Genomic DNA, 7,486 nt, shown 5'->3' with positions numbered 1-7,486 from the left:
AAGACTCTCTGGAAGTCCGGGGGCCAGATTACTCCACCAAGATATGAGTACAACGGCCCCGGAGTGTTTCTGCAAAAGCCACAGCAAGGGGTGGGGGACCCTCATCTGGAAGGGCTCCTGCCTCACCTTACTTCTTTGCTCTCTGAAGTTCTCCTTCTCACGCCATACACATTCCGCCTGTAAGCTGCCTCCCAGCTGCTAGTTCAGTGTCATCTTAGGCCAGCACCCAGGAGAGAGCGACCTGGGGCTAAGGGACTGAACCAGAAGCTGCTGTGGGAAGGCAGAATAGGAACTGGCTGTGGGAAGAAAGGGTTGGGTTGTGGCATTTTGGAGGGATGGGATGCAGGAAGGCTAGTGGGTGTGGTGGGGGGAAGGGCAGCACGTTTGGTGGGGTGTATGGGGGAAGAGAAAGAAGAAGTGAAAATCAGTGAATTTGCCTTCATTTTCCTAGTGCAGTTCACTGAGAAGGAGCACACCTGTCCAGTGCTGACAGCTCCTTTGCAACTCGAGGAAAGTTAGAGGAGGAACTATGAAACCCTAGGGGGAGGTGCTAGCCAGGCTGTCTTCAGCTCCTGAGCCATAAAACATTCCACTTGACTACAGTTCAGACTACAGAAAACAAGTGCAGCAGACACGTCTGTAATGTCAAGCCGTGTGACAGGTAACCCAGCTGTTCCTTACTGTCTAATGACTCCAGCTCCATTACATGGCAAGAAAATAAAATCTAACTTCTCAATTGTGATTGTTTTCACGAATAGATGGCAGTGGATCAGATTCCAACAGCAAGCTAGACAGATTCATAGAATGGTATGTAATGCTGGGGCAGCCCCTTTTTATTACTGAGCGTGAGTGAGTGAGTGAGTGAGTGAGTGAGTGAGTGAGTGAGTGAGTGAATGAGAGTGAGTGTGTTTTGAAGAGTTGGAATTACTCTAATTTGTGGCTGTTTCATTTTATCTAGGTAGTTGCCATGGAAAAAAATCATCATCCTAGACCTGTTGCATGTATCTTTCTTTCTTTTTCCCTTTCTGTATGCATTCTGTAACTGTCGGTCTCTCCTAACCTAGGTGTTCGCTGTTAGCAGACCAGATTTAAATTCCTCTTTACAAAGGATGCTAGGTTGCTCTGGGGAGCTTTGTTAATAATCAGTCAATAATTAATGATCACTAATAATATTTTCATAAATGTATATCGTGCTTTAGACCATTGAATAAAATACTTTCCCTGCTCTGTATTCTGCATTACTTTCTAGTGTCCAAGATATTATTGTGCAATAGCACCCAGATAAAATCACATGTTTTTCTATTAACCATGTCAGTGCTGTTTAGCATACCAGGTACATAGGGGAAATCCACTGCCTGGGCTGCTCCCTGTACCTGCTTGGTCCTTGCTTATGGCACTGCCAGCATTGCACTGCCAATTACTGAAAGTTAGGGGCTGGTGAGGGAGGTACTATTCCGAGCTGGATTTGGTTTAGGCTATGACTCAGATTCATGTTGTGGGTGTATCCTCAGGGCTAGTCTTTGAGGTTTGGTATGAGGCTGCATCAGCACCAGGGTTCAGGGTCAAGCCCCCATCAGGTGTAAAGCTCTTGTCTTGATTTTATGTAGGGTTACCATTCGTCCGGATTTACCCGGACATGTCCTCCTTTTGTGTGCTAAAAATAGCGTCCGGGGGGAATTTGTAAAGCACTCACAATGTCCGGGATTAGCAGAGCGAGCGGCTGGGAGGGCTGCAGGGAAGTCCCGGGCTGGACTCAGGAGCAGCTGTAGAGGAGCCAGATCCGCCCTGCATTCTGAGCCGGCAGCTCCCTTGCAGCCCAGTCCAGCAGCACTGTGCAGGGCCAGACCGGGTTTTGTTGTGCAGGGCCAGACCGGGTTTTGTTGTGCTGGGGAGCTCAGCCACGTGTCCGGCTCGGCTGCACAGAGCCCAACACTCTGTTCTGAGCAGCAGGGTAAGGGGGACCGGGGGCAGGAAGGTTCTGGAGGTGGCAGTCAAGAAACGGGGGGGGCTTTTTGGGGGGAGTGGAGAAAGTTTTGGGCAGTCAGGGTACAGGTAGGGGGTAGGGTCCTGGGGGGCAGTTGGGGGGGGGTCTTAGGAGGGGGCAGTTAGGGGACAAGGAACAGGGAGTCTTAGGTAGGGGGTGGGGTTCTGGAGGGCAGTTAGGAGCAGGGGTCCCAGGAGGGGGCAGTCAGGGGACAAGGAGCAGGGGGGGGTGTTTGGGAGTTCTGGGGGGGGCTGTCAGGTGGCAGGGGTGGGGAGATGGATCGGAGCAGTCAGGGGACAGGGAGCAGAGGGGTTTAGATGGGTTGGGAGTTCTGGGGAGGGGGTGGGGAGTGGTTGGATGGGGCGTGGGAGTCCCAGGGGTCTGTCTGGGGGTGGGGGTGTGGATAAGGGTTGGGGCAGTCAGGGGACAAGAGGCAGGGAGGCTTAGATAGGGAGTGGAGTCCTGGGGGGCAGTTAGGGGCAGGGGTCCCAGGAGGGGGCAGTCAGGGGACAAGGAGCAGGGGGGGAGTGTTTGGGAGTTCTGGGGGGGCCTGTCAGGTGGCAGGGGTGGGGAGATGGATCGGAGCAGTCAGGGGACAGGGAGCAGAGGGGTTTAGATGGGTTGGGAGTTCTCGGGAGGGAGTGGGGAGTGGTTGGATGGGGCGTGGGAGTCCCAGGGGTCTGTCTGGGGGTGGGGGTGTGGATAAGGGTTGGGGCAGTCAGGGGACAAGAGGCAGGGAGGCTTAGATAGGGAGTGGAGTCCTGGGGGGCAGTTAGGAGCAGGGGTCCCAGGAGGGGGCAGTCAGGGGACAAGGAGCAGGGGGGGAGTGTTTGGGAGTTCTGGGGGGGGCTGTCAGGTGGCAGGGGTGGGGAGATGGATCGGAGCAGTCAGGGGACAGGGAGCAGAGGGGTTTAGATGGGTTGGGAGTTCGGGGGGGGGCTGTCAGGGGGTGGGGAGTGGTTGGATGGGGCGTGGGAGTCCCGGGGTCTGTCTGGGGGTGGGGGTGTGGATAAGGGTTGGGGCAGTCAGGGGACAAGAGGCAGGGAGGCTTAGATAGGGAGTGGAGTCCTGGGGGGCAGTTAGGGGCAGGGGTCCCAGGAGGGGGCAGTCAGGGGACAAGGAACGGGGGGAGGGTTGGGGGTTCTGGGGGGGCGGGAAGTGGGAGGGGCAGGGGCGGGGCTAGGGCGGGGCTCCTCCCGTCCTCTTTTTTTCTTGCTGAAATATGGTAACCCTATTTTATGAACGTCACCAGGCTGGCCTCCTCCCAGCTTCCCCGTCATAGCTAGAGGTTGCTCTGTAGGTGGCCTGCCTCGCCTTAGTTTTCCCCTTCAAGAGATTTCCTCAATAATTCACAAACCCTTTGTCCCTTCCTATCCCTTCTAAGCTTCTGTGTTATTAAATTAACAAACATTTAAAATAAAGTTTTCAAGTCCCTCTGTTCTCTGCTGGAGCTTACCCTCTGCAAACTCCCTCACTCTGCAGCTTCCTGCTGCTCTTCTAAGGGAATCGAGTGACCCCTGCTTAAGTGTGCCTCCTCAGTAATCAGGGCTGGCTGGCCACTAGCCCTCCCTGTTAAAATGACACTGAAATCTCACAAGTGTTAGGGTGGAAATGTTTGTGAGATCAGCTTCTCTTCTAAGATTCTGGCCACATCTGAACCAGAAAACAAACACCTTTTAACTGAAACCATCCACGTGGATTTGGGATTCAGGGACTTGAATCTGACCTGCCCCGTTTGGCAGACATCGAAAGAGGCAGGGACATGACTTACCGGACTGTATCGTAACAGCCCATGTAACAACACCTGTTAATTGCAGGCTGATGCAGAAGCTCAGTTACATCAGCGTGACAACCGGCCATGATGAGTACATGAAGGAGATTGGAGAGAGGCAGCAGAGGTGAGAGCCAGGAGGTATTTAATCAGGGAATGACAAGGGTGGACTATTCCCCCTCTAAATCAATAAATTAGTTAGGAGGTGGGGGGCCCTTCCCACTGGCTTGAGCCAGGCACAGAGTGGTACAGGGCACTGACAGGGCTCAACTTCTGCTGCAGGCCTGCGTGGCTTCTGGGCAGTGGCAGCATGCAGCAGCAGCCTGCTTTGCCAGCCAGGTGTGCTAGGAACAACACCAAACTCAGCTCATGTAGTACCTGCTCCTGCCAGGGCCTCAGCACCTCAGTGCTCTGTGCTAGGGATGTGGAACAGAGCAGTAACAGACTCTGCAGAACCCAGCTCGAGCCCAACAATGGGACAGAGCAAGGGCGATTCTAGCTCCTTTCCAACAGAGGGTGTTGCTGTGACATGTTCTGGAGCTGCCACCTAGCGTTCAGTGGTCTCCCCACACCGCACGGTACTAGGGTAACCAGATGTCCTGATTTTATAGGGACAGTCCTGATTTTTGGATCTTTTTCTTATATAGGTTCCTATTATCCCCCACCCCTGTCCCGATTTTTCACACTTGCTGTCTGGCCACCCTACACGGTACCAGGATGGCTGAGGGCCTCTGTCCCTCTCTCGCAGTTTAACCTGTTACCCTTCGCCATGATATCTAAGCACCAGTTCTCCCCTCCTCTAGCCCTGGACACTCTAGGGAAATCAGTGCTGAAGGTGGGTTAGTTGTCCATGAAAACAGGACAAAGCCCTTTTCAGCCCCACTACAAAAAGCATTTGAGACTTCAGTGTCACAGCCCACTCCTTCCTGTCTACACTAGTAGTTAAACCTCTCAGCACCAGCTCAAGAGCATCCAGTACTGATGAACATTTACAGTCTCCCAGTGGAGGCTGGGCTTTTTTTAGTCTGGACAAGGCCTGAGAGACAGAGATTTTTCTTCAAATACTTGACCTCTGAGCTACCACCAATGCAGCTTCCCCTGTGGTAACAATGACGGGAGTGCTAGCGTCCACCAGCATTTTAACCAGTGTGTTATCTGGACCTGCTCTGAACAGGTGGCTAAACTACCTATGCCTGGTCTTTCTGAGAATTTCTACCACCAGGAAGCCGTACAGGTACTAGCAATGGGAAGACACTGGAGCTGTAGCAATGTCCTCAGGCATTTGGACAGGGTTTGGATGCTAAAACTGATGTAGAAGGTACACTGACTTCAATTTCTGTGTCTCATTGCAGGAACGAGGATTTGAACCGCGAGAGATTAGTGCAATGTGAACCAGCCATGGCAGACGCTTAAAATAATATTATTCTTTCCTACAGTTTATACTGTAGTGTATGTAGTATATTTTTGCTACTCTATATAGTGTTTCTCATGCTTGGCCTCCTATAGCAAAAGAAAATTAGAAAGTGGGGAGTGATTGGGGAGATGGGGGCAGGCTGGGGAAGTGATTTAGAAAGTGATCCGAGCGCATCTGAAAACAAAAAAATCTTTAAAATTGACTGAGCCAAACCTGGAAACCCACACAAAACAGGAAGGGAAGGAAAAGAACAGACAAAATAAATAAGAAACAAGGGGGAAAAGAGAAACAGCAGCATAAGGAAAAGAAAATGAATGAGAGACAGAGAAAGGGATTTTTTAAAGAGGCCGAGGGGAAAGGGGAGGCCCAAAAGAGACATTCAGAGTCACTTGGGGGTATAGCACAGGGCGACAAGGAGCTGGATAATCGGGTGTCTGGACAGAGGGCAGGAGATGAAGACAATGGTGAAGGAAACACTAGGGCAGTAATCACAGGGGAAAGGACACAAGCTGTGGGGACGGGGACAGTATTCATGGAGCGGGACACATGGGCAGTAATTTTAAAGCAGAAAGAAGCTAATTAGGGTGACCAGATGTCCCGATTTTATAGGGACAGTCCCGATTTTGGGTCTTTTTCTTATATAGGCTCCTATTACCCCCCACCTCCTGTCCCGATTTTTCACATTTGCTGTCTGGTCACCCTAAAGCTAATGGAGGCAATTCTCATTTTACTTTGCCTTCCCAATTATATATAGTCACTGAGAAGAAACAGCTGCAGGATCATAAGTGTTTATGGCAAAAAAAGTAACTAGGCAGAGCAGGCAGTGGTGGGTGTAGCTACAGTTGCTTGACACTTCTCACTATGACACCTAGTTAAAGACTGAACCGTGATGCACACACACAAGAGGCGGGCAATTAAAGCTGCAGAGCAAGCTGAAGTCTGCCATTTCCTAATGTTTGAGTGCTCGATATGGAGCCAAATGGCTTTGTGAATGTAACGTGGGACATATACTAAATCACTCCAATGAGTTACATAAATATTGTAAAGAACATTAAATGGGCATCTTCTTTATTGCATCCCTATGGCTGCCCCAACTACCCAGGCTGTGAACTGGAGGAAGCTCCAGCCTTCTGCTCTGGGAAGCAATTTAACAGTGGTCTCAGGAAGGGCGTCCCACTGACCGATCTCCATGGCCATGGCGGGCACTAGTGGAACTGTGCATCCGCTTGGAGCCACTTTACATCTTGGTCAGCCATGGTCTGATTGAAGCTTTCCCTGGCCATTATTTGGCATGCACCACCGACCACTCATGACTTAGGGAGACATAGCCCCACGTGGAGCCGGGGAACTAAGCAAATGTGGCCTAGAAGCAATATAGCAAATAAAGCACTCGAAAGGACTCAGAAGGCTTTGGTGATGTGTACTCAGCGTTCCTGTGAGCTTCTGAAGGGTTCGTTTGCTTAGCTGAATTCTGAGAATCCCAGCACTGCAGACAGTGCCATCGGGTGTTCAATAACATGGATTTATCGTAACCCAGGTATGTGCGTGTTCAGGGAGTGCATCGCGCTAACCTGTGTGGAGCTACCCATCAGGGTGAGCCCACAGGTGGTTGTACCATGTGTAGGTGAAGGGGGGTGACTGTTACACTCAGGATACAACTGTTCAGGGTTCTGGCTCTGACCATGACCACAGGAGGTGTGGGGCACAGGACGTGGTTTCACTGCTGCATTGTCAGCATGGGAGAGTTCCTATGCCTGGAGGTGGTTTTGTTTGCCAGTATGGAGGAGGACTGGATGTCATATAAGATGATCTGGATGACCTTGAAAGCTGGAGTAATAGAAATGGGATGAAATTTAATCGAGCCACCAATGTGATGTGGCCATGAAAAAGGCAAATGCAGTCCAAGGATACATCAGTGAAGTATTTCCAGTAGAGACAGGGAAGTCTTAGTACCATTATACAAGGCACTGATGAGGCCTCAACTGGAATATTTTGTGCAATTCTGGTCTCCCATGTTTAAGAAAGATTAATTCAAACTGGAACAGGTACAGAGAAGGATGACTAGAATGATCCAAGGAATGGAAAACCTATCTTACAAGAAGAGACTCAAAGAGCTTGGCTTATTTAGCCTAACCAAAAGAAGGTTGAGGGGAGATATGATTACTACCTATAAATACACCAGAGGGATAAACACCTGGGAGGGAGAGGAGTTACTTAAGTTAAGGGCCAATGCGATAGGGCCACAAGAATAAATGGATATAAACTAGCCATCAACAAGTTTAGACTCTAAATTAGATAAAGGTTTCTAACCATCACA

General features: G+C 50.7%; 1 long non-coding RNA gene across 1 annotated transcript; it reads left to right on the top strand.

The window, feature by feature from the left end:
- The first annotated feature begins 563 nt into the window (after window positions 1–563).
- On the top strand, window positions 564–6,568 carry LOC128843217 (uncharacterized). Its single transcript, XR_008446201.1, has 4 exons — window positions 564–661; window positions 759–807; window positions 3,802–3,882; window positions 5,108–6,568. It is a non-coding gene; the product is annotated as an uncharacterized LOC128843217 (long non-coding RNA).
- The last annotated feature ends 918 nt before the right edge of the window (window positions 6,569–7,486 follow it).

Source organism: Malaclemys terrapin, chromosome 9 (assembly GCF_027887155.1).
Source record: "Malaclemys terrapin pileata isolate rMalTer1 chromosome 9, rMalTer1.hap1, whole genome shotgun sequence".
In the NCBI taxonomy this organism is placed as follows: domain Eukaryota; kingdom Metazoa; phylum Chordata; order Testudines; family Emydidae; genus Malaclemys; species Malaclemys terrapin.
Note: the sequence above shows the minus strand (reverse complement) of the source record. Positions and strands in the feature narration are given on the sequence as shown.